The 27,330-nt window shown below is 42.9% G+C and overlaps 1 protein-coding gene across 2 annotated transcripts in view; it reads left to right on the top strand.

Annotated features, from left to right (window-relative positions):
- Window positions 1–27,330, top strand: part of SVIL (supervillin) — a 259,517-nt gene that overhangs the window by 82,695 nt on the left and 149,492 nt on the right. Inside the window, exon 1 of one of the 2 annotated variants that reach the window (XM_018057199.1) lies at window positions 5,437–6,030. The exons of the other annotated variant lie outside the window; for it this stretch is intronic. The gene's annotated coding sequence lies outside the window, so the exon portion shown is untranslated. Of the gene's footprint in view, window positions 1–5,436; window positions 6,031–27,330 lie in introns of those variants that run through there. 2 annotated transcript variants of the gene reach the window in all.

Here is a 27,330-nt window from a genome sequence, read left to right as displayed (position 1 = left end):
GGGGACATGCTTACATTTACTCCTCAGGAACCTCGAATTCTCAGAACTGGTCACATGAGCCTCCATCCAGGAGAAGTACCTGGCTGCCCAGGGAGACGCCACGAGCCAAGTCCATGCTGAGAACTGCTGGTGAGTGAGTTGGGAGATTTCCCCCCAGAGTGATGCAGTCAGTCAGGCTGCTTAAAACACATTGTGGAAGGAGTGAAGAGGATGAGTTTGAGGAGGGAAACGCAGCTGGAGGCTCTTGCAGTAGTTCTGACGAGAGGCAGTTGAGAGAAGGGGTGAGGAAGTAGAAGCAGGGAGGAAGGCTGAGCTCCTGGCCACAGGATGTGGTCCTGGCTGGAAGGGAGGGTCCGGTGCTGAGGCTGTGATCAGCTGGGAAAGCAGGAGCCAGGGGTCACAATGGGAGGGGAGGAGCATAGCATCATTTGTCTCCTGTCTCATATCCTGGTTTTCTGAACTCCAGGGAATCAGCGCCATCCGGAATTTTGCTGAGGGGCTTACAGAACTCACTCTGGGAGAAAGAGAGATTTGGTGGCTGTGGAAATGGGCAGAGGATGTCAGATGCCTTAAAGAGGCCAGGTCCGCCAGGAGGGCCCATGGTTGGGGAGCAGTTCCTGGGATGTGGAGGAAGCTGGAATCCCATTGTAAGCCTGAAGGGGGAGGGACTGGGGTTGGGTTGGCGGAGGAGACAGTGGTTGTGGAAGATGAGTAATGAGGAAGGTAGGGCCAGACTAACTCATGCTGGACTTTGTGTTAGAAAGGATCAGCTCTGGGGAAGCCACGTAATGCAGGTATAAGATGAAGCTTGTCTTCAGTTCATTGAACAAGGGCTGCCCAAGCCCAGGAATATCCATACTCCTTTGGATCTAAGTTTCACGTTCTGGCATCTGAGAGGATAAAGAGCACTGAAGGACCCTCAGACGTCCTGTCCCACCATGCAGAAGGCTAGATTTTGGTCTTGTCCTTTTATTTTCAAGAATGATACCTCCAAGGCTATAGAACTCTTGGCTCTAGAAACCTATTTTCTGTGTTTGTAGTGGGATGAAATGTTGAGATGGCCGGGTCACCTCCCTCTCTGAAGAGTTTTCTTGTTTCTCAGTGGTTGATCAGGTTTTGAAAATCATGTTGAACGGTGGATTGAACTGCTGAAAATGAAGGGGAGGGATCCTGTTGTTTATTAGATAGGCCCCAGGAATTAGAGATGCTCTTTTCCGTATCCAGACAACCAGCCATATAAACATGCTCAGTTGGAAAGCAATGCTTTCCATTTCTTCTTCTGTATGAAATGTTTTACTGAGGACTATGACTTTCCATCTTGTAAGGGAAAAGAAACATTTCCAATTTGAATTTCTTAGGGTGGCATTGATGACAGGCAAATCCACTTAGACTTACTCAGAGTACAATTATGGTCAGTAACTCAGTTACAAATGGGTTGCATTTGGAAGTTTCATTTGAAGTAGATTTTTTTTAAAAAATGTTTAGACTTTTAATTTTGAGATAATAGATTCAGATGTGTTTATAAGAATTACTACAGAGAGAGCGAGCAAGCGCTGTGTACTTTTGACCCATTCACCCCCAGTGGTAACATCTGGCAAAACTGTAAATAAGATCATCACCGGGGTACTGGGTTTGATGCAGTTGGTAGGACAGGGAAAGAACTGTTCATGCTGTTCTCACAGCCCTGTCACCCCAGCCCTAGCCTCTGCTGCATCCTCCACGTCTGCACAATAAGCTTTCAGCGAGTGTTGTAGAAGTGCAATCACACAGCATCTAAACTTTGAGGATCAGCATTCTTTCACTCAGCACAGTTCCCTGGATATTCTTCCAGGTGGCTGCAGATATCAATAGATTGTTCCATTTTATTTCTGAGCAGACTTCCATGGTATGGCCCCACCAAATTTTTATTTAGCTGTTCATCCATCAAAGACATCTGGCTCGTTTCCAGGTTTTATCTATTGTGAATAAAGCTACTACGAACAGTTTGTATTCAGGATTTTTATGAAAATAAGTTTCCATTTCTCCGGAATAGATGTTCAGGAGTGCAGTTGCCGGGCCATATGGTAGTTTGGTTTGGCAGCTTTAGTTTTCAAAGAAACTGCCAAACTGTTTCCCGGAGTAGCCGCGCCATTTTATATCCCCACCAGCGATGTGTGGTCGAGTTTCTCCTTGCCAGCGCTTGGTGTAGTCAGGTCTTTTTTTAATGGTTGCCATTCTGATAGGTGTGTAGGAATATCTCATTGTTTTAATTTGCATTTCTTGAATGGCTAATGGCGTTGCACATTTTTTCATGTTCAACATGAAATTTGCCATCTGTCTTTCATCTTCTTGGTGGAATGCCTCACGGTACCTTTTGCCCATTTTCTAATTGGACTGATTGGGGTTTTTTCTTTTTTTTTTTGCTGTTGATTTTGAGAGTTCTTCCTGTGTTCTATATAGTTCTCCTTTTTCAGATATGTAACCACAAATATTTTCTCCCATTCCCTAGCATGTCTTTTCATCCTCTTAATGTGATCTTCTGAAAAAGCAGAAGTTTTGCATTTTGATGAATCTAATTCATGATTTTTCACTTTTATGAGTTGTGTTTTTTTAAACTTTGGTTTATATTCTTTTTAAAATTTTTATTTATTTTAATTTTGGCTGTTCTGGGTCTTGAGCTGCTTTGGCTGCTCTGCACATGGGCCTTCTCTAGTTGCAGTGAGCCGGAGCTACTCTAGCTGTGGTGCTTGGGCTCCCCATTGTGCCGGCTTCTCTCGTTGCAGAGCACGGGCTCTAGAGCGTGGACTCAGTAGTTGTGGCACCTGGGCTTAGTTGTCCTTAGTAAGTTGGATCTTACTGGACCAGGGATCAAACCTGTGATTCTTAACCGCTGGACCACCAGGGAAGTCCAGGTCTAAGACACTGAGTGCTTTTTGTGTCGAGAACAAGAACTCATCTAGATCCTGAAGATTTTCTCCTGTTTTTTTTTTTTTTTTTTTACCCCTAATGCTTCACTTTGGCTAATTTTTATATAAGGTGTGAAGATTAGATATAAGAGTTTTGTTTGTTTATTTTGGTCTATGTCTGTCCATTTACTGCAGAACCATTTGTTGAAATGGTGTCTTATGTCAAAAATTAGTTATATTTGTGTGGTCTATTTCAGGATTCTTTATTCTAATCCATTATTATATCTTTTTAGTAAGGCTTAATATGGGGTAGATTACTCTCACTTTATTCTTCTTTTTCAAGATTGTTTTAGCTACACTAAGGCCTGCCTCTTTTCCTATAGATTTTAGAATAAGCCTATCTTTTTCTAACAAAAATTCTCCCCAGCATGTTGATAGGAATTGCATTAAATCTAGAGATCATTTTAGGGGAGAACTGACATCTTTACTATGTTGACTCTTCAAACCCATGAGCAGAGTGTATGTGTATTTGTTTATTTAGGTCTCCTTGGCTGTATTTTATCAGCATGTTAAATTTTTCGGCATACTGAATCTGTATATGTTGTTTGTATCAAAATATTTTTTGTCATGATTGTAAAAGCATTGTGTTTTAATTTTGGTTTCCACATGTTCATTATTATTATAAAATAGTTTCCATAGAATGTAGTTTCTCTTAAGACCAATGTCATGTAGTCATAGTTTTTAGATTAGCCCACAAAAGCCAGATTAAAAGTCATGCTAAAGCTGATATAATGAAGTTACTAGTGAGAATGAGACTACCATATGGTTATTATAATTCTAGTATTAATAGCAAATGAGAAATAATTATCAAATATCTTGGAGAGGTCTAAGTCTAGTTCTTATATTAATTTATAAAATGTGATGTTCGCTTTTCTTCATGGGTATATCATTAAACCTGCTGCCATGCATGTCAGTTCTGATACTGTCATAGTTTGGGAAAGAAGTGTATATGACAAGAGTTTCCTAATTTTAGGATCCAGTCAGAAAAAAAAAAAAAAAGGAAAGTATTTAAACACATTGCACAGGTAGAATTAACTGGACTTTGAACAAAGATAAAAAGCATGTATAAAAGATGCACTTGAGAAGAATTAATCTTTAGACTCCAATGCATTAAGCTAGGCCAATTCTGTTGCAGCAGGAAACAATAACCTCAGAGGTGTCCAAAAGTTAGATGTTTATTTTGTGGGAGTGAATCTGTTTTGGGAAAAAAGCCTGCATCGTTGTGGTAGCAGTGATTCATTGTCTCCTCTTTTCTTAAAAGAAAGACCTCAGTCGTTAATTATTTCACCTAAGTTTTTGTTTTTACCCTGCTTGCTCCAGGAGGAGTTTAAAGCAGCATTTATAAATATATAAAGCAAAGTCAAATAAAATTTAAAAAGGGTAAAAAGCAAAATTGGTTGAAGGGAAAATAAAGTGAGGCCCCATGGGGATGGAGATTAGGAAGAAGGAGTCATGCTATGAAGTTTTGTTTGTCATCTTGAGGTGATTAAAAAACTTGGTGTGGACAAAGCGTCTTTAACCCTTATGCAAAACAGTCACAAAGCCGGTGTTTAATCATTACAGCTGCCCAGGGTATCTGCCTTCTTCCCTGGCCACAGGACTGTCTGTTTAGAAAGAGGCATTGTCCTGCAGGGTTAATGACTAACTGGAATTCAGGTCCTGCTCTGGGAGCCTCTGCTGACTGGTACAGCTGGAGGGTCAGAGAACTAGCAGCCAGGTGCCTGCCCCTGAGCAGCACAGAATTCTGAGTTCTATGCTTTATGCTGAAGTTAGATGAACAATTAAGAGATTTTGTTAATCTTCCCAATGACAAGGACATACAGTTGTAAGTATTTTTATAAGCAGGGTTGTCATATTAGTTTGAATATCTAAAAAAACATAAATAGCCTTTTAAGAAGTGGTTGTGCTCGACAGTTCTTTTTTTTGTCGCCCCTTAGTTAAGTTTCTTCTGGTCTTTGAGTGAGCTGAACAACCTGAGCTCCATCTGAAGCGAGATCCATCCATTCAGAGCATGGTCTTTGGTTTTAAGACAAAACATTTGTATTGTTTTAGAGAAATTCCTTCCAGGGCAATTCTTTCTTCTGATGACTCATTTTCTATTGGAAATTTCTCTTTTTGGAAGTAAGGAGAAACCCACAGATGTCCGCACCACGTGTAAACTTGTAGAGAGACGTGTGCCTTTATAGCATACTGTTTATACATGTATGTGTATGTTACTTTCTGAATGTTGTTGTCTGAGCTTTATCAGTGGTTTTGTGTTCTTTTATAATCCGAAGACTAGCATTAGAAAAACATTTGCCTATTCAGTTCTGTACGGTTGTAGCCTGTTCAGGAGATGGCTGTTGCATTTTTAGTTTCTCTGTAAAGCAAGGTGAAAGACAATGTGGCAATTCTCATTGCACTTGAGATTGCCACTGGCCAGGCCTGTTGCAACAGCTGATGGGCCCCTCTGAGTTTCAGGAGCTATTTCTGGTAGATGAGCTGAGATCAAGGCTCTCCCAGTTCAGGCCATAAAAGGCCCGTCCCATGTGGAATTGCTCCACTGCTTCTGACAGCGTCCTCAGAGGCTGAAGTGTCCTCAGGTTTTACTTGGATTTACCCAGGAATGGATGGCCACACCAAGGCCAGATTGCGGAAGTTCAGCGTCAAGGACACCAGGGGACCGACAGCTTCAAAAAGAAGACACTTGTTGATAATATTTTGGCGATCTTTTTTCAGAGAAACTTTTGGGATGTAGCCTTCACCTGTTTTATTGCATTTGGCACCCAAACGCCATTTGGAAAGCACCGTTCTAAATTTATCCTCTTCTGAATCATCACTTCTGATAGATGCAGTTGCCTTGTTTGCGTTGTGATATTTGATTTTGTACAGTGTTCCTTGGGCTAACTTTTGATATTTTGCTTTTTGTTTAGAATTTGAAAGTAGTATTCTTTGGAAGGAGACGCACAGAGAATACTTGAGGACAACCAAAGCCGAATTAGAGGATATAACGTGTTTTATTTTTTTAATTAGAAAAATAAGGAATTACAGTGTGGTTTTTCCCCCCCTTTAACTTAGAGGAACAAGGAGTGTACAGAAATTTGAAGTAAGTGAAAACCCTTCCTTTAAATCTAAATGCAGTTTTTTTTTGTTTTTTGTTTTTTTAAGTATCATTTGTCTGAGCATGCTTCCGAAGGATTTGTAGATGTCAAACACTGGAATGTTCCTGCCAGTATGTGCTAGTTGTTGCATACTTCTTTAGGTACCCTTGGGCATGTTTTTTGGTTTCAGAATGATTGGATTTTTTTTTTTTTATTAAAAGCAAAATAACTTACTTTATGGTTACAGAAAGGTTGATACTAACAATTCAGCCTACAGTCTAGAAGGTACTCCTGTCTAAACGTTAAGCACTTAAAGCCTTGGAATTAATAGCATATTCACAATACAGAGTACTTCAATCATTGTATCACATGTATGGAGGTGGAGTTCAGAAGGTCAAGTTTTATTTCTTTCCTATTATTAATCCATGTGGAAATACTAGGTTGGCCAAAAAGTTCGGGTTTTTCCGTAACATCTTATGGAAAAACCCAAACGAACTTTGTGGCCAACCCAATATAAATCATCAGTGTTCCTTTTGTATGGTCTTTGTTTTGAGGGTTCTTTACCTTGGTACTCTGATTCTTTAAGTTTAATTTAGAGAACCTCCGATGTGTCAGGATTTATTTATATATATTAAAAAAATTCTCACTCTAGTTTCTCGCTTTGGGGCTGTATTTCATTTTTTTGTTCTCCAAGAAAATAATGCCATATCATTCTTGTAAAGCTCTAGAGACAACTGTGGTCTGTTTGTAATTTAGGTTGGTGATTTGCTTGTGCTGAAAAAAAGGGTGGTTCCTTTTTTTGTTTTTATTTCTTTATTTTAAAGATGGTTTCTTTATACTGTATCAGATGGACCAGTAGGGGCAGTGATTATTTTTATCAGGTAGAAAAACAGAGTATTTATAGAGATGAGCCTCATCAGTGAATACTGCCATGGTTCTCAATCAGACAGTGCCGCAACCCTGGGGGCTTTTGGAAATGCTTGGGGGCGATTCTGGTTTTCATAATAACTGTGGCTGGTGTTTGAGGGGATGTGGCTACAACTGTAAATGCCCTGTAATGGGGGACAGTCCCATGTGGTAAGGTAAAGCATGGCCCTGGCCAAAATGCTGGTGGTATCCCTGCTGAGAAAAATTGCAGGGTGTCAGTGATCCTCCCGATCCCAGGGCGAAGCAGCATAAACCAGGCATATGGCGGCTGCCTCTTTTCATCAGCCCAGAAGAGCTCTTGGGAAGCCAAGTAGTGGGTGTCCTGCCAGGAGTAATCATCCTATCTGTCCTCTGAGACGGTGACACAGGTGGGTACAGAGAGGCGGTTTGCTCATCTTGTTTCCTCCTGGACAGTTCTCGTCATCCCCCAAGGAGATGCTAACTCTGGAGCCACAAGGATACTTACTATTCAAAACAGCATTCAGTCAAAGCACCCAGATTATGTCTCCTGTACTCAGTGCACACAGATAGCTCTGCTGGTACTTTTAGGACATCTTGTTTCTTGGTAACCACTCTAAGATTTTTGAATTTCCATTCAGAATGAAAATCTTTGTCAATACCTAAGGTCGTTTACAACTTTACAGTTCAGAAACTATATCCAAAGAAGAGGGCTGTTGGCTAAGAGAGCAGCAGTGTTCAGGGTCAGAGGCTGCATGGAAAGCTGCAGGAGCGACCACCACAGGCAGCTCTTTGCTGCCAGGAGTATTAATACACTAGTCTGCGGGCTGCCCTGTGACCAGGAGAATTCCCCGATCTGGAACTTTCCTGCAGCTTTTAACTCTGAGCCAGAAGCTGCATGGTCACTCTCCATAGGTCACCAAGACAGCTGAGTCAGTCTCTGAAAGGATGCTTCTGCCCCCACACCTCCTGAGCCTCCCTGCGCCTTCCCCTTACCTGGATGATGGCGTCACCCTTTTGCCCCATGTTCTCCGTTGTCCTATCCTTAGAATGACCTTACTAAAGCAAGAGGAGTGAGTGAGTGAGTGAAAGTCGCTCAGTCATGTCCGATTCTTTTCGACCCAGTGGACTGTAGCTTGCCAGGCTCCTGTGTCCATGGAATTTTCCAGGCCAGATTACTGGAGTGGGTTCCCTTCTCCAGGGGATCTTCCCAACCCAGGGATCGAACTCCGGTCTCCCGTGTTGCAGGCAGATTCTTTACCATCTGAGCCACGAGGGAAGCTAAACCAAGAGGAAAGCAAAAACCAAACTTTGCATAGTTTCCCACTGATTAAAGGCCAAAGCCCAGCTCCTCAGCCTCCCCTTCAGGGTCTTTCATGCCACTCTTTTTGCTGGGACCCCTCCCTGAAATATTCTGCCTTCCCCTGCTTGCCAGGGAAGTGATCTCAAAGGAGATTTTCCCAGAAGCCGCCTCTGACCTTCTGCCTCTGGGTTCTGGGGCCTTGACTTAAGCCTGTGCTTTATCCCATGGGGCCCTGACACCGTGTCCTGGGGCCCCCTTCCTCTGTAGGGGGTGTTCAACGAGGCACCTGGGTCCTAGCACCCACTGCACAGTGGCTGGTCTGCAGATGTGAGCTGCTTGAATGCCTTGAAATGATCTGTGGATTCTTCATATCAGAGTTTAGCTGCACAAAATACTCTTGCTGCTGTTATTATTCACGACAGAAGTGGGTGTTCTATGTACTAAATTCTGTTGTGTTTTTTTTCCCCCATATCTAATAATGCAAGCAGAAAGACTTGTCCTCCTATTACAAGCCTGCTGGGGTTTCTGTATGTGCTCTTTTGCCAACACAGGAAATTAAGGTGCGTGCAATGAAATCAGCCACTTCATTATTGGAGTTTTGCCGAAAATGAAGAAACTCATCTCGTGGTGTGATTTGATTTAGGTGCTTTTCCTGAGCATTAAACGTCATCCCTAGGGTGAAGCATCTCAGGGTGGTTTGCACTGCTGGCCTCCAAAGGAGGGGTACAGCAGCTGGATGTGGGTTCAAAAGGATCTCTGTCCCACCTTCTCACGGCCATGCACTGATGCAGGGGGTTTTGAAAGAGGGGTGTATTTCACCTCGTTACTTGCTTACTCTCTTCTGAAAGTTGATCCTTTAATCCCAAGCAAGTTCATAACCCATTTCTAACCGGCTTTTGTGTACACAGAGTCAAAGAAAGCACTTTCCTGTTTGCTGTGGGTCATTGACTGGCCCGTGTCCCAGCCCTGGGTTCATGTCAGCACGTGTGTGTTGAGGGTTTCATCTCAATATTGCACACCTGGGTACAGATCGCCCGACTGAATGTGTGTTCCCCATCTTTAGTGAACTCATTCCCTACAGGAGCTCAGATGCAGACAGAACAGAGCTGTTATCCAAGGCGGCTGGAAGGGACGAGCAAAAATAATATCATTACTGTTTGCCAGCCTTAAGGCCATGCTTTTCCTTACATGACCTTGCTTGTTTTCCCAGGGCCCCTGAGACATAATACTATCATTATCTCCATTCTACAGAGGAGGAGAACTGAGGTTTAGGGCCTAAGGGCACGTATTGCAGGGTCAAGGTAGAACTGGATTGGAACCCAGATCTATGTCACGTCAGTGCCTATCATCATAAGCACCACTTTAAGTCAGTACATCTCAGACTTGACTGAGCATCACCTGTACTCTTGTTAACGTGCAGGTTGTGCTTGGGTAGGTCTAGGTGGGGGAGAGCGGAGAAGGCAATGGCACCCCACTCCTACTCTTGCCTGGAAAATCCCATGGACAGAGGAGCCTGTTGGGCTACAAGGGGGTCGCTAGGAGTCAGACATGACTGAGCAACTTCACTTTCACTTTTCCCTTTCATGAATTGGAGAAGGAAATGGCAACCCACTCCAGTGTTCTTGCCTGGAGAATCCCAGGGACGAGGGAGCCTGGTGAGCTGCCGTCTATGGGTCGCACAGAGTCGGACACGACTGAAGCGACTTAGCAGCAGCAGCAGGTGGGGGAGAGAGTCAGCAAGCCAGCGCCCAGGTGATGCTCACACCTCTGGTCTGAGGACCGACTTTGAGTAGCATGGTTGTAAATGCCTCTCAAGATGGAAGCAACCAGCTCAGGGGATTTGAAGGAGCCACGGAAAAAGTGGTTCAGTGCCTTGTGCCTTTCACACCCTCCCTTCCACGCTCTGCCTGCGTTGTTGCCACTGTTTCTCTTATTTCCAATGTCTGTCTGCCTTTCTCCTGGCCCCTCCTCCAGTCCTGCATCCTAAATAAAGCTCATCCTGATCTCAAGCTCTCCCTCTCTGGCCCACCACCCATCCCTCCACACCCTCCCAGGAGCTCCTTCTCCCTCCCAGACCTGCTCCATCTCCCGGGTTCTCTGACCTTGCTGAGCTTTGCCTCTGAGCATCTCTGTGTCAGGATGCCACCTTGGATGTAGTAAGGTTGTGAGACTCTGGCCCCTGCACTGGGCATCCCTGGATGGCTGTGTGCTTGGGCCATCCTCTTGCCTTTGTTTTCTGAATCCTTTGCACAGCTCATCTTCTGAGGGTCCGCATTAAGATAAAAATTCTTGTGCTGCTGGTTATACATTGAATCAATTGTACAACCTGTCCATTTCAGATGGAATATATTCATTTGGATTTCAGAGCTTACTGACTTGCTTCATTAGAGTTTATGTCCTATATCACCTTTGTTAGAATTATGCATAAGAAAGAAAAATTACTTTCTCACTCAAAGGGCTTTTATAAATAATGTACCTATAATTTGGAACTGGTTTTTTTTCATTTATTTTTTATTGAAGTAGCATTGGTTTATAATATTTTATGTTTCATGTATACATTATTTTTCAGCTTCTGTGTACCCTACAGCATGCTGACCACCAAAAATTTTGTTTTCATCCTTCACCATACCTATTTAATCCTGCCCGCTCCTCCCCATCTGGTAACCACTAATCCGTTCTTTGTATCTATGTACCTATGTGTTTGTTTTTGTTTGGTTTGTTCATTTAGTTAGTTTTTTTTTATTCTCCACATATGAATGAAATCATATGGTATTTTTCTCCATCAGACTTATTTCACTAAGTGTAATACCCTCAAGGACAATCTGTGTCATCACATATGGCAAGATTTCATTCTTTTTTATGGCTGAGTAGTATTCTAGTATGTGTTCGCATATTGGATTTTTTTCCCTTCATTCACTGATGGGCATTTGTGTTGCTTCCATATCTTGGCTACCATGAATAATGCTAGGATGAACAGAAGGGTACATATTTCTTTTCTAATTAGTGTTTTCATATTTTTTAGATAAATACCCACAAGTGTGATACCTGGATCATTTGGTAAATCTTCTTACTTTTTGAGGAATCTCTATACTGCTTTGCATAGTGGTTGTACAAGTTCACATTCCCATCCAGTGCATGAGGTGTTTTGGTTAATGAGAGGTCTCTCGTTTCTTTCCAAACTCTCAATAATGTTCTCAGTATGGAAAGTAGACAGAAATCTTAGGTTCAGATATATATGGTCACTAAACAGAAAAATAGTATGGATATTTTTATATTTTTAAGACTTTAAATATTTCAAGGCGTGGTCTTTTCACAATTCTGAAAATTCTGTGTCTAATTTTACTACATTTAACCAAAATTTTAAAATAGACACACACTGTATTTGCACACACGTTACACACTCAACAATGAACAAGCCACTCCAGCCAAAACTCAAACAGGAAAGCAATTGATTTTCAGTAGTAGCTTAAAATATGTTGAATTAAGAAATCACTTATAAGAGAAAAAATAACTTCTGAAAGTTTTAGTCCTGTTTCTGTGCACAGGTTTTCTTAGAGAGTTTCTTAAATTGCAGGTGACATTTCAGCTCACCATGTGCTAGGATGGTCACCGGATTTCAGCCATATTCATTTACTCCTGCAGTTCCTCTATTCTTTAACAGTATGACAAAACCAAAAGACAGAAGACATTCAGGTGTCTATCATTTGTTGACAGTATTGTGTCGGATACCTAACACAGCTCATGACTCTATAGATTTGAACCAGATTAGGGCTTCCGTCTATGGGGTCGCACAGAGTCGGACACGACTGAAGTGACTTAGCAGCAGCAGGGATTCCCTGGTGGCTTAGAATTTAAAGAATCTGCCTGCAGTACAGGAGACCTGGGTTCAATCTCTGGGTTGGGAAGGTCCCCTGGAGGAGGGCATGTCAACCCACTCCAGTGTTCTTGCCTGGATAATTCCCATGGACAGAGTAGCCTGGCGGGCTACAGTCTATGGGGTCACAAAGATTCGAACATAACAGTGACTAGGCACAGCACACAGAAGGAGAAAAAAATGGGGCAAGCCACTAAAAGGTAGACAGCTCTGCAAATTATGCTCATGGTCTTAATTTCCACCAAATGTTCATTTCAGGCACACACACACACAATCCTTTGGCTTTACGATTTCGTACATTTGTGATCGAACACGTTGAATATTTTACAGTTCCGTGACTGGATGACTGTTGCTGTGATGTGGGGGACCAGGGTGAGCAAGCTTCCTGTAAAGCTTGTTCCCCAGCACAGGAGCCTCCCAGGGAGATGGAATTTATTTATTTGGATTGGTATCTGTTCTTCCCTCCCGAGACTTCAGAGAGCTTGCAGGCAGCTCACAGTTCTTAAATATTTAAATATTCCAAAGTGAGCTGCAGGATGAAGGTGCAAGGATGGGGAATAAAAGTGGTGGTGGGAATATTGTGAAATCTATGATAGCAAACAAGCTGCTTGCTCTCCCCACCCTCGGACTCTCTCCCAGAGCTCTCAGGAAGCATTTTCCCTGCTCTGAGTGGAGAAGGAAAATCTCACGTGAAGGTGTGTGAACCTGAAGAGTGCTAGGGTCAATGGCAGAATTAGGTAGGGGCAGCCCTGATGTTGATTAATAACCAGCTGTGTGACCTTGGGTCCGTTCTTAACCTCGCTGGGCTTCATTTATTCAAATGAACACCAGATTGGAGGATTTCTAAACCCCTTTTAATTATTTGGATTCTATACAGTGGAGGTGATGGAATTCCAGTTGAGCTATTTCAAATCCTGAAAGATGATGCTGTGAAAGTGTTGCACTCAATATGCCAGCAAATTTGGAAAACTCAGCAGTGGCCACAGGACTAGAAAAGGTCAGTTTTCATTCCAATCCCAAAGAAAGGCAATGCCAAAGAATGCTCAAACTACTGCACAATTGCAGTCATCTCACATGCTAATAAAGTAATGCTTAAAAATCTCCAAGCCAGGCTTCAGCAATACATGAACTGTGAACTTCCAGATGTTCAAGCTGGTTTTAGAAAAGGCAGAGGAACCAGAGATCAAATTGCCAACATCCGCTGGATCATGGAAAAAGCAAGAGAGTTCCAGAAAAACATCTATTTTTGCTTTATTGACTATGCCAAAGCCTTTGACTGTGTGGATCACAATAAACTCTGGAAAATTCTGAAAGAGATGGGAATACCAGACCACCTGACCTGCGTCTTGGGAAATCTATATGCAGGTCAGGAAGCAGCAGTTAGAACTGGACATGGAACAACAGACTGGTTCCAAATAGGAAAAGGAGTACATCAAGGCTGTATATTGTCACCCTGCTTATTTAACTTAAATGCAGAGTACATCATGAGAAACGCTGGGCTGGAAGAAGCGCAAGCTGGAATCAAGATTGCCGGGAGAAATATCAATAACCTCAGATACACAGATGACACCACCCTTATGGCAGAAAGTGAAGAGGAACTAAGAAGCCTCTTGATGAAAGTGAAAGAGGAAAGTGAGAAACTTGGCTTAAAGCTCAACATTCAGAAAACTAAGATCGTGGCATCCAGTCCCATCACTTCATGGCAGATAGATGGGGAAGCAGTGGAAACAGTGTCAGACTTTATTTTGGGGGGCTCCAAAATCACTGCAGATGGTGATTGCAGCCATGAAATTAAAAGACGCTTACTCCTTGGAAGAAAAGTTATGACCAACCTAGACAGCATATTAAAAAGCAGAGACATTAGTTTGCTAACAAAGGTCCGTCTAGTCAAGGCTATGGTTTTTCCAGTAGTCATGTATGGATGTGAGAGTTGGACTGTAAAGAAAGCTGAGTGCTGAAGAACTGATGTTTTTGAACTGTGGTGTTAGAGAAGACTCTTGAGAGTCCCTTGGACTGCAAGGAGATCCAACCAGTCCCTTCTGAAGGAGATCAGCCCTGGGTGTTCATTGGAAGGACTGATGTTGAAGCTGAAAGTCCAGTACTTTGGCCACCTGATGCAAAGAGCTGACTCTTTTGAAAAGACCCTGATGCTGGGAAAGATTGAGGGCAGGAGGAGAACGGGACGACAGAGGATGAGATGGTTGGATGGCATCACCGACTCAATGGACATGGGTTTGGGTGGACTCCGGGAGTTGGTGGTGGACAAGGAGGCCTGGCATGGTGCGGTTCACGGGGTCACAAAGAGTCAGACACAACTGAGCAACTGAACCCTAAGATTTCAGAGCTTGAAAATATGCCAGCCTTCCCTGGAAAGGAAACCCTGAGTCTAGAAGGTGGTGGTCCAAGATTTGGAAGAGCAGGAGAGGGGAATGGATTCTAATGGACTGTCAAAATTGTCGTACTCAAGTTCCCTGAAGCTTTTCATCTTCAACCCTACGTGTGTCCTTATATATTTAAAAGATAGAATTTAAAACACTTCATTCCTAGCCCAAAGGGGATGCTTTTTAGGTTTATTATCTGCCTATTGTTTGCATTTTCTGCAATTCTCCCTTCCCCTAGGATTTATACTGTTAAAAAGTTCATAAGCTTTTTAGAAACTCTTGTTCTGTTTAGGCAAGTATGGCTCCTCTTTCTCTCTCTACTAAAAAAAAGTTATTTATTTATTTGGCTGCATCAAGTAAGTCTTAGTTGCAGCTCACAGGATCTGTAGTGCATCATGCAGGATCTTTCCTTTCCGCTCATGGACTCTCTGGTTGTGGCAAGCAGGCTCAGTTGCTCTGAGGCATGTGGGATCTTAGTTCCTCCACCAGGGATTGAACCCTCATACTCTGCAGTGGCAACGTGGATTCTTAACTGCTGGACCTCCAGGGAAGTCCTTCTCTCTACTTTTTTTTAACTTGTTTTCTCTCCAGTGTCCTAAAGGACTATCTATAAAATGTTGATTCATTGCCGAGGCAAATGTATACATTGATATCATTCAACCAGGATGTTCTAGAAATAAGTCATTGAATCAGTTTTACTTTTTACTTTCAGACTGTGTGTCTCTTGAATCTTTTTAGTAAATTTAGAAAAAAATTAAAAGTTATTTTACTTGAAGACTTTGAAGTGAGTTTAGATAGAGCTTGGGCATCACAGATGAACTGTTGTGTAAGAATTTTAGTGTCTGACGGTAGAAACTTTGGAAACTGTAATCTCACTTTCTGTGCATTTTCCTTGCTAAGATTCTTTATCTGGTCACCTCTACCATCAGGCAAAGCTGACTGTGTTACAAAGTAGTGCATAAGCTGCCTTTATGTCCACATTGTATGTGAGCACTGTTTTTACACTACATTTTGCAAATTGTAAAGCACACTCTTATTTCATAGGGTTGTAAGAATTTCAACATTTGTGCTTCACAAGGTAATTATATCATTAAAAGTAAATTATCGCATAGGGCTTCCCAGGTGGCAGTAGTAAAGAATCCGCCTGCTAATGCAGGAGGAACAAGAGATGTGGGTTCGATCCCTGGGTCAGGAAGATCTCTTGGAGAAGGAAATGCCAACCAGCTCCAGTATTCCTGCCCGGAAATTTCCATGGACAGAGGAGCCTGGTGGGCTATAGTCCATGGGGTCGCATAGAGTAGGATGCAACTGAGTACATGCACACACACAGAAATTATAGCATATTCGGTAGCTCCAGATAAAACTGATAATCAGCTGGTAAATGGATGCTCCAAGACTGGAGGAGGACAGATTACCTTGGTATTTGAACCAAGAGAGTTTTCAGAGCTCTTCCTTACGCAGCACGTCTCTGTGGCTGATATGAAACTGATGATGATTTTTATCGTTAATGAGCTTAAAGTAAAAGAAAAAATAAGACTGACAGGTAGATAACTTAGGACAGGGTGAAGTCAAAATTGTCATTACAGGCATGTTGTGTTTCTGATGATGATCATGGTTTTCTTGCACAGATGTTTTTGAACAGGTCCATTAGCAGGCTTTAGGAGGTTAGACTATCTCCCCAAAAGTATAGGAAAAATGTTTTTTTTTTTTGAAAGTTCATTTCATAGAGGAGATGAGTCATTGTTTGCAGCATTTTTCTTAGAGGGATTGGATTCCTAAAAAGTGAAGAACAAATGCAGACTTTAGAGACACTGAAGTCTTGTTCTGATTATTTGCATAAAAATGAAGCTCTCAGAAGTGACCCACCTCCAGCCCCTGAAAAAGGTGAGGGCAGCCGGTAAGTCTGGGTCATCACAGTCCAGGAGAACTTTCTGTGTTGATACAAATGTTCTCCCTTGGGAGTTGTTTTATAGGGTAGCTGCTAAGCATAGATGTCTGTTGGGCCCTTAAAGAATATGGCATGTGCAACTGAGGAACTGAACTTCCGACCTGAATTATTTTGACTAGTTTAGATGGCAACAGCCCTATGTGTTGGACAGCACAGGACTGGGAAGTGGATCTGTGCTTTGTGCATGTGCTAAGACAGTTTGGAGAATCTCAGGGCATCTTTGTGATGCAAAAGAAACTGAAGCTTCTATCTCAGAGGAGACTTTTCTGCGGATTCCCCATCCCTCCCACCAGTGCACAAATCCACTCTCCTGGTACAAGCATACACGTACCCACACACAGGGTATGGTGTTACAGGTTCTTTGTGGCCCTGAAAACATCAACTGTTCATTTGCACATTTTGAATTATGTATCCAAAGAGATGCGCTCTGCAGTCTCACCATCACTAGCGTCATTAACATTGAACCTTCAGGCTAACACCTTCAGCATCACTTGCTTCATGCCTGATGTGGATGGAATCACTATGAATCCAGCACCAAAGTAATCTTGGGGATGGAGGGCTATAATCTAATACCATGCCAGCATGTTCTCTGGATGCTTCTGGCTCTTTCCTCAGTCTGCGTTTTGGCTTGAGGTCATGGAGTTTTGTGAGAAATTACTGTTTCAGGGGTTTGGGGTTTGTTTTTGCCTTTAACTTTTTAACAAACCAAAGCTGTCCTTTGGGAGCCGGGGCCATGCTGTGTGTAATGGGGAACTCTTTTGTGATGAGAGCTCGTGTGAGATCTTGGACTTACCCTGTGGACCACCCCAGCCACTTGGCATTCATTCCAGTGTCTTTGGGGTACCAACCTGGCTACTGATGGTACTGTGTATTTTCTCCCAAATGTCTACATCCTGTGAACCTCTGACGCTTGAGAACGTGGATAGGAAGGCAAGAACAGAGGCTACCCTGTGAACCCGCCCGTCACCCAGCCTCCCACCTAAAACCCAGGTGTCGACCTATTACATCTCTAGGGTTCTTTGTGCGCTCTAACCGGTGGGTAGGTGGGTGTGTGTATAGCAAATGAGGATGGGAACTCTTGAAAAGCATAGGCAGGAAATTGAGGGCCGAAGGATGTGTTAGGATGGAGAAGGACCAGCCACATCCAAGGTTGTGGCCCTCACCCCTGCCCATGAGCCCACAGCCCAAGGAGCTGGTGTGATGGCCTTTGGATGCCTGATGAACCCTTCCCTCTGCACCCCGTGCTCCAACCACAGTGGCAGCCCCTGTCCCAGGCACCAATGGCCTCCCCATTCTGCCTTTTGGATCCTCTTCTCGATCTGGAATGCCTCCCCACCAGCCCACCCAGCTCTCCAGCCCAGAGTGCTGGCCACCTTACCTGAGAAGCTCTGCTCAGGATGAGATGAGCCTCCTCTCACTCTACCCCCAGCCACTGGCTCATCTGAACAGCTCAGAGCAAACGCCAGTGTCCTTGGGTATAGACTAACCCAGGGGGGTCGGGTAAATCTGCACTGCGTTTCTTTGCAATGAATATCCAAACAGACTGGAGTGATTTTTTTTCCCTCTACAAGGGCAACAAGTCGTACTACCAGTTTCTTAGAAGAATGTAGTCATCATTATTAAATACCCGGACTGAAGAGGTTGGGGTGGTTCCCACTGCTCCTGTTTAACCCTTGCGTCCAGTGTGGGTGAATGCATGGATTTAATTGGATCGGGTGACTATATATCAGAAACAATTCAGCTGAGCTGTTGTGCTGATTGGATGTTTTTAAAATAACCAACTCTGGTGACCACCCAAGTCACCACCTGACCTTCTTTGGTTTTAAGGAGTGGGTAAGCATTTAGGGACAATATAAGGAGAGTCAGCCTCCTCCTGGGCCTACTCTTTCCTGCTCCCTCCTTCCTTCCCTTCCCTTCTTCCCTGCCTCCTTCCTTCCTTTTTCTTTCTTTTTCTCCTTCCTTCCGCCCTCCCTTCTTTCCCTCCTTTCTTTTCCTTTCTTTCTCTTTCCTTTTCATCTTCTTTCTATTTTATTTCTACTTTTCCAGATTTCTTTTTCTCTTGCTGCCTTTTCTTCATTTTCAGCTTAGCAATCAAGATAGAGCAACCCAGCCATGGATACCTGTAAGTTTTCCTGATTTGAATGAGTGCCTTGATCATTTTTAGAACCTGTATATGACATCTGTTCACATAGACATAAACTCTCCCTTTTCACAGCGTTTATGGTTTTTGTAACACTGCTACTACGGTCTTTTAAAATTTATTATATTCTGAAACATGGACTCTGATGGTTAGGCTTCGTGATATTATTCTGTGGACAGAGATTTCTCATTAGAGTGAACTGGTGAACTTCCCTTTCCTGTTATCTGTGTTTACAGATGTATGTGTCTGTGTGGATGTGTATGAATAAAGTCAAACAATAGCTACTTACATTTTTGAGAGTGTAGTTTGCCACTGATAAGAAGGAGGCAGGTAGTCCATGACATTTCTAGTTTAATTTTAATAGTGCAAAAATTAAAATCAAACCTCAGCTCCTGCTTTGGTGTTTGTTAACTCAAATTTAAAATTAGAAATGTGGTAATTATTTGGCCGTTCGACTTTCTAAGGGAAACCTTATCATATTGTATGTGTGCGTGTGCTGGCCTTTAAAAATAGACATTGCTATGAGAGATGGACCTCACTGTCTATACCGCCGTCTAACTGCCAGCTGATGCCTGTGAGTCGGTGGGGTTTGGAATCAGTGGCGAGCTGGTGAGTCGTCCAAGGAGCCTTAAATACCACCTTTGGCTCCATTCACTTCATCTTTAGTCAAAGCTCTTTTGTTTTAAAAGCTAACTGCCTAAGAGTAAACACACTTGACCCTGGTCGTAAACATTTGTCATACATCTGGATTGTCTTAGCTTTCACGGACCAAATCATTTTGGCAGAAGAGTCATTAAAGTCTGACAGCCCAACAAATTATCCCAAATTCCTCATTCTCCTCACAGACTGTGACCCACCATCCACATGAAGATATTTCTTCTCTGGTATTGAAAAGTCCCCTTTGATGCATGTTCTTAAGACAATAATGTATATAAAAGAACTTAAACATGGGTGATTGGAAAAAAAAAAACGTATCTATGGTTTTGTGTGCAGTGCTTTCTGTCAGCCTTCTGAGGAAGGGATTCAAAGGATCATTCATTTAAGTTTCTGTTTATTTTTTTAAATTTATTTTTATTGGATCATAGTTGATTTACAATGTCGTGTTAGTTTCTGCTGTATAGCGAAGTGATTGAGTTATACATACATCCACTCCTTTTTAGAGTCTTTTCTCATATAGGTCATTGCAGAGTATTGAGTAGAGTTCGCTGTGCTATAGAGTAGGTCTTTATTAGCTATCTCTTTTCTGTGTAGTAATAGTAGTGTTAGTCACTCAGTCGTGTCCGACTCTCTGGGACCCCAGGGACTGTAGCCCACCAGGTTCCTGTGTCCATGGAATTTTCCAGGCAAGATAGTGGAGTGGGTAGCCATTCCCTTCTCCGGGGGATCTCCTGCATTGCGGGCAGATTCTTTACCATCTGAGCCACCAGGGAAGCGACATATACCCACTACTATATATAGTATAAAAGTGTGTATATGTCAAACCTGATCTCCCAATTCATCCCTCTCCCTGCCTCTCATTTCGCCCTTGGTAACCATATGTTTGTTTTATACATCTGTGTCTCTAGCGTTTCCATTTAGACTCCAGAGGCTGTCTGATCATCTTTCCCCTGGAGGAATTCTGTCCACTGTGATGGCTGTCATCCTGGGCTGCTTAGGCCTAGCTCTGGAGTTGCCACGTTTAGCACAAATCCTGCGCCTCCCGTCACAGGCTTCTGGAGCCTTCGAGCACGTGGCGACCACACAGTGCACTTGCTGCCAGGCCACGCCTGTAACCCGGAAGTGGGCTGCCTGGACCAGTGCCTCTGGATGGTCACACATGAGTGATGAAGCCCGGGGTTTTGTGAGCGGCACAGGGTCCAGGCCTGTGCCAGGGATCATGGGTCTTTGTAAGAGGCCGGGTCATTGGGGCTGGGGTCTGACCCAGCTTCGACTTTGCTTGGCTTGGCTTCCTGCAGCCACTAATGTAAAAAGCAAAACAAAACAAAACTCTGCCCAAGGCCCCCAAAAGGCCCCTGCTCCGCAGTAGAGCCTGGCCTTGTCAGGGAGCTGTCAGCAGCCCATAGCTGTCAGAAGAGACAGTGTTTTCCTTTCAGTGACCATAAACCCCCACTCCCTTGGGATCATGTGCCAAGGTCTTGAATGTTCTTCTAAGCAGGGGGCAGCTGTTGGGTTTGAGGCTTATTCTGGAGCTTTCTGTAAACTGAGATATATTCAACAGTCTTGCATTCTGAAGAGAGCTGGATTAGCCATCCCCACCCTTGACAGCAGCCCGCTCCCCTCATGCTCATGTGAGCCCCTTGCTGATAGTCTCAGGTCTCCACATAGGCTGCGTCCACAGTCGTCATACTGTGGGTTTTCAGGTTACAGGGACAACTTTATATGGCCCATGACATATCCTGTGTGTTAAGACTTGAAAACCTCTTTATATCTTGGCCAGATTATGCAATATTCAAGTAGGAATCAGTCTTCTAAATCAGATATTCCCCATCTGCTATCCAGTTGGGCCCTCTCAGGCCATTTTTCATCCTTCGTGCCATGGAGAGCAACATAAACACTGATTTGAGCGAAGTCGCGTATCTGTTGGGTCCCAGAGCCCACTGGCAACAAGTTGCTATCCATTTTTTAAAAATATTCTTTTCCATTATGGTTTATCATTAGATATTGATGAATAGTTCCCTAATAGGACAGAATTCTTTTAAAAATTTATTTATTTTTAATTGAAGGATAATTTTTTTTTGCAGTATTGCATTGATTTCTACCAAACATCAACAAGAATCAGTCATAGGTTTACCCATGTCCTCAGGACAGAGTTTCTTAATGTGAATTTGCTTATTCTCTAGTTGACTTTGATTTAAATAGACAGCAGCATGGAGGACAGCATACGTATATACTCATGCATGTAAACACACACACACCCTCCACTTGGCACGTGACAGAAGATTCTGAGAGTCAAGCAGCACCCTGGCCTCTGTGTAGACCACACAGAAGAATAGCATTACTGGGTGCACTTTGGCTGCCCTCTGTACTGCCATTTTAGGATTTTACTAACATATTATTTGAAGTTTAAAATAAAATCTGTTGTTCTTAAGAGAAACACATGACCTGCTGTGCACTTTACATAAAAAATATCAATGCAGTACAGTAAATCCCAATGTCAGATGAACAAGTTAGCTATGTGAGATTTTGTGTACCTGAGAGCTGTCTTGTAGATTGATTTATTGTAGATTTTGTTTGATTTTGGAACATCGTGCACATATATTGTCCTAATCGCCTGAATTCCAAGGTCATAGAACAGGTTTACCTCTTTTTGTCTTAAGGCTAGAAACACAGTTTCCTCAAATAGTGAAGTTCTAATAAACCACCAACCTGTTTGTTGAAAGAACCTTGAGGGGATCAAGATTTAAACAAAGACTGAATTTGATCTTATTTAGAAGCATCTTATTTAGATGGGGTATGATACGTTGTTGCAAATTGTAGAGGGCATCCATCCACTTCGATTTAAACTTGGTGAAAGGAATAAGAAGAAATCAGTGTGGAGGTTTGTTTGAAGTATGGTGAACTCTTAATTATCCTGAAAATTGGGTATTTCCAAGTGGCAGATATTTCTAAGTGTATCTAAACAGGTTTGGAAAATGTTTTGATACTTATAGTTGATATTGGTATGTCTGGTATTTAGGTCTCCTATTATTTCAGGTGTTCAATAAATACCTGTGTGGTGAAGAAACGGATGAATGGGACACGTGCGTGCGTGCGCGCGCGCGCGCGCACACACACACACACACGAGCTGAAAGCATTTGAAGTCCTTATCTGCTGAGCTCCCCAGTGAAATTTCCCTTTTTAACACTTCTGACTCATTCAAGCCTTTTCCAGAAGGAAGGTAATTACGTGTTTTTGTTTTAAACAGTTCTGTTTTTGTACTGCTGGTGGACAAGTGAGGAATAATCAGTTTTAACTTTTAAGTGAAATGAGTAATTAAGCCCAGAAGGTACTGCTGACAAAATTGGAATCCTGTCTGTCATTTAATAGAGTGCCATGTTGAATTTGCTTTGCATGTTGCTGGGGGAAATATGCTAGACAATACACTCTAAAGTTTTTTTTAATGATTGAGAGAATTAGGATCATTTAAAAAGGTTGAAAAACCAGGTGGCCAATGTCTAGAAAATTGTTTAATTAAACCTAAAGCAAACAAGCTAAGGTCATTGTGATGTGGTAGTTTTTAAGAATAGCAATTTAGAAATTGGTATGTTCCTTACATAGTGTAGATGCTGTTGTTTACCTTGAAAGATTTGCTTGTGTGATTCACTTATTTGAAAGTTCAGACCTGTTGTGTGTCTACAGCCTCTCTGTGTGACCCCTGGGGCCAGACTGTTGTTTGTTGTTCTTGTTTAGTTGCTCAGTTGTATCTGACACTTTTGTGGCCCCATGGACTGTAGCCCACCAGGCTCCTCTGTCCATAGGATTCCCCAAGCAAGAATACTGGAGTGGGTTGCTATTTCCTCCTCCAGGGGATCTTCTCAACCCAGGGATCAAACCTGCATCTCCTGCACTCGCAGGCAGATACTTTACCACTGAGCCACCTGGGAAGCCTGGAGCCAGACTGCAGGGGCTCACATTCTAACACTCTTAGTTATTAATGGGTGTCTCTAAGTATCTGAGGGGGATTGGTTCCAGGACCCACCACGGGTACTAAAATCCCCAGATACTCAGGTCCCATAGGTGGCCCTCCTAGGGGATGCTGATCCACTGTTCAGCATTCATGGAACCAACCAACTGCAGATCATACAGTGCTGTATTTATTGCAAAACATCTACTGACAAGTGAACCCATGCAGTTTAAACCCACATTGTTCAAGGGTCACCCATACTTGTATCATCATGGGAAGTAATTCAACCTGTCTCCTGTCCTCATCTGTAAAACGGAGACAGTGATGTACCTGGCATGTTGAGTTGTTAGGAGACACTTAAAGTAGCACTTGCCACATGGCCATGTTTATTGAGAGAGTAGTAGTATTAATCTTCATTAGGGCAAAGATGACTCGTAAGTTTCAGTTTTAGCCTTAAACTGTAAGGACTTCTTTTTTTTTTTTTTAAGTTTATTGAAGTATAGTTGATTTACAGTGTTATGTTAATTTCTGCTGTACAGCAAAGTGATTCAGTTATATACATTCTTTTTCCTATTTGTTTCCATTATGGCTCATCATCGGATATTGAATATAGCTCCCTGTTATGCAGTAGGACCTTGCTGTTTATCTGTCTTATGTAAAATATCTTACCTCTGCTAACCTCAACCTCCTTCTCCATCCTTCCTCCTTTCCTCTCCCTTGGCAATCACAGGTCTGCTCTATCAGGCTGTTTCTCTTTGTGGATAGGTTCATTTATGCCATATTTTAGATTCCACTTATAAGTGATACCATACGGTATTTGTCTTTCTCTGACTTCACTTAGTGTGATAATCTCTAGTTGCGTCCATGTTGCTGCAAATGGCATTATCTTGTTCTTTTTTATGGCTGAGTAGCATTGCCTTGTGGCTTCCCAGGTGGCTCAGTGGTAAAGAATCCACCTGCAGTGCAGGAGACGCTGGTTCGATCCCTGGGTCGGGAAGATCCCCTGGAAGAGGCAGTGGCAACCCACTGCAGTATTCTTGCCTGGGAAATCCCATGGGGAGGGGAGTCCATAGGATTGTAAAGTGTCAGACACAACTGATGGAGCACAACAGAATTCCATTGTGTGTATACCACATCTTCTTCATTCATCTGTCAGTGGACGTTTAGGTTGTTTCCACATCTCGGCTATTGTGAGTAGTGCTGCTGTGAACATAGGGGAACATGCTCCTATCTTTTTGAATTAGAGTTTTGTCTAGAAGTGGGAATCCTGGATCATATGCCAACCTTATTTTTATTTTTGAGGAACTCCCATACTGTTTTCCATAGTGGCTACATCAATTTACATTGTAAGGAATTTTTATTTTTCATCTCAAATGTTATTGCAATGATTTTTGTAATCTTGGTGTTAGAAGTAGACAGTTTGAGCATGTGATTCCTTGGAATCTAGGGAAATTATTTAATATCCTTTAATTTTAAAAAATTGATTGAAAATGTGTTATCTTAGTTACAGTAATAGAAAATGATTATTTCTGAGCCTGAGCAGTCACTCCAAAGCCAGTTTACTGAAGAGGTGGTGCTCAATATATTAGATTTAACTAGCCTTCTTTAGCTGGTTCACACCCTGAAAGCCTTGGTCATAACTTGTGTACATCCCACCAGGGGAAAGGAGAACTGTCCTGCTTATGTTTTGGGTGGGGTTTTGGAACTTATATGTAAGATGATTATCTGGATTTTATTACCCATTGGTGGGTTCCTTTTATTAAAATAAAAATAAAAGAAGAGAATATTCTTTTGGTTCAGATGTGAAATTGTAACAAATACCTACATATTTATTCATCAGAGGAAATTTGGGCTGGATTGAAATGAAATATTTCAGCTAGAGGTGGATCAGCGTCAGATTGAACAGGTCATAGTTAATTTATCAAGGCGATATTTTTCTAAAACTGAATGATCATGGCATCACTGGCTCATGGACATGAGTTTGAGCAAGCTCTTGGAGGTGGTGCAGGACAAGGAAGCCTGGCGTGCTGTGGTCCATGGTGTCACAAACAGTCGGACACGACTGAGCAATTGAACAGCAGCAACATTCAAATCACTTGGTAAACTTCTTGAAAAATACAGTTTGCTGGGCCCCACCCCAGGCTGTTTATACATAATTGAGGGTTGGGGCTGTAATCCTCCCCCAGGTGGTATGATGCAAGCATGGTGGGTGGTCCTGCCACTGGCCTTCTGTCTCTCCCCATGCAGCATCTTGGCCCAGTGCCACCTTGTCACTGACGTGTGAATGGACACACCTGCAGTGGGGCCTTCAGAACATTGTTCTAATCAGCTGTAAACACAGGAAAAGCACACTCACTCAAGGGTCAAGGCTATTTTGAAAATTGAGTTTTCCTTTGCTAACCTTTTGTGTTTGTTATTTTTTCCCCCAACTATGTAACATCTCTTAGAAACATCATATTTAAAATCCAAGGGAACGCAGGATGTCCTCATCTTATTTTTACCAAGTCTAAATCCAGGGCAGTTCCTTTGAATTACAAATTATTTGTTGAACTACAGTGTACATGGACAGAGCATGCGTGGGGAACAGCATGGCACCCAGACCCTGAGCCTGCTAGCAGAGAATCGTCTATCAGTTTGTGAGGGATTCGACCATAATTCAGCTCACGAAGGAGCTACTGCCAACTGCCTTCATGTGTGATGTAAAGAACACTCAGTCATTCTTTTTGCTGAAGGCATTACTAGCACAAGAGAAGCTCAGGGTAAAGGAACAGCAGGATGCTCTAAGAACCTTCACCGAGAATAACTAGAACAAGGGGGTGTATTTCTATCAGCTGTTAAGAACCAGTAGCCAGAGCTGTATTGTCCCTGGGTCTTCAGATTCCCTGGAACTTTGCCCTGGTGACCCCTCTGCCCCTGCAGCACACACCTGCTGCCCGAATCCAAGCAGATCCTCTTCTTGCTTGTAGTGGGAAGGGCTGAGAATTGATATTTTCTGAGATAGTGAAGGAGGTGAGTCCTTCCCCTAGGGCAGGTGTAGAATATTTCCAGAGAAACTTTTGCTGACAAAGCTCACACCCTTTCCTCCCACTAACTCTAGAGTCAGTGTCCCTGGAATGATACCTGTTCTCCTTTGTTGTTTCTAATATCCATAAGTGACCTTGAACCTCTAGGCTACCTCAAGTGCTAAAGTCCCAGGGAGCCAGCCATTGCCAGCCACCTTAAAGGAGCCACTCTGATCGTGGTGACTAGTCGTTTTCTAAGGAGTTGCCCAGTCTCTGAGATACTCCTGTTCCTCTCTTGCAAGATGCTATAGGGCTGGGACCTGGTGCCTTGTAGCTCTGACAGTCACCAGCCCTACTTTCCGGGTAGCCCTTGAACTCAAGGACTTCTGTACCTTTGGTCTTGGCTTGGTTCCAGTTCCTCTCTGGAATATCCCAGGATGTCATAAAATGCAAGTAATTATTTTTTTAATCTTCACCAAGGGCTGGCATTCGATCTGTCATATATGAGAGGGACACACCTGCCAGAGCTAAAAAGAGGCTCTTATCACATCCTCCCTGGCACAGGGGCAGTTGGGGATGAGTAACCACTTGATATGGCTGGCAGTTCCTCCTGACTGTGGTTCCTAGCAGCTCTGCCTGCCTCAGTGTCCAACCTTTACATTTAAAACAGATAAAGCCTAAGACTCCATGTCTCAGTGCAGGGGCCCTGGGTTTGATCCCTGGTCAGGCAACTAGATCCCATATTCTGCAACTGAGAATTTGCATGCTGCAACTAAGACCTGGCGCAGCCAAATAAATGGATTTTTTTTTTAAATAAATGAAACAGGTAAAGCCTTTAAGAAGAGGGACTCCTGGGTGCTTTGAGACATTAAAATAAATGAGAAGGAGCAATGTACAGGACATATTGGGCTTCCCTGATAGTTCAGTTGGTAAAGAATCCACCTGCAATGCAGGAGATCCTGGTTCAATTCCTGGGTCGGAAGATCCCCTGGCGAAGGGATGGGTTACTCACTCCAGTATTCTTGGGCTTCCCTTGTGGCTCATCTGGTAAAGAATCCACTTGCAATGTGGGAGACCTGGGTTTGATCCCTGGGTTGGGAAGATCCCCTGGAGAAGGGAAAGGCTACTCTGTATGCTGGCCTGGAAAATTCCATGGGCTGTATAGTCC

This window comes from Capra hircus, chromosome 13 (assembly GCF_001704415.2).
Source record: "Capra hircus breed San Clemente chromosome 13, ASM170441v1, whole genome shotgun sequence".
Classification (NCBI taxonomy): Eukaryota; Metazoa; Chordata; class Mammalia; order Artiodactyla; family Bovidae; genus Capra; species Capra hircus.
The sequence above is the reverse complement of the archived record's forward strand: the minus strand, read 5'-3'. Positions and strand labels throughout refer to the sequence as shown.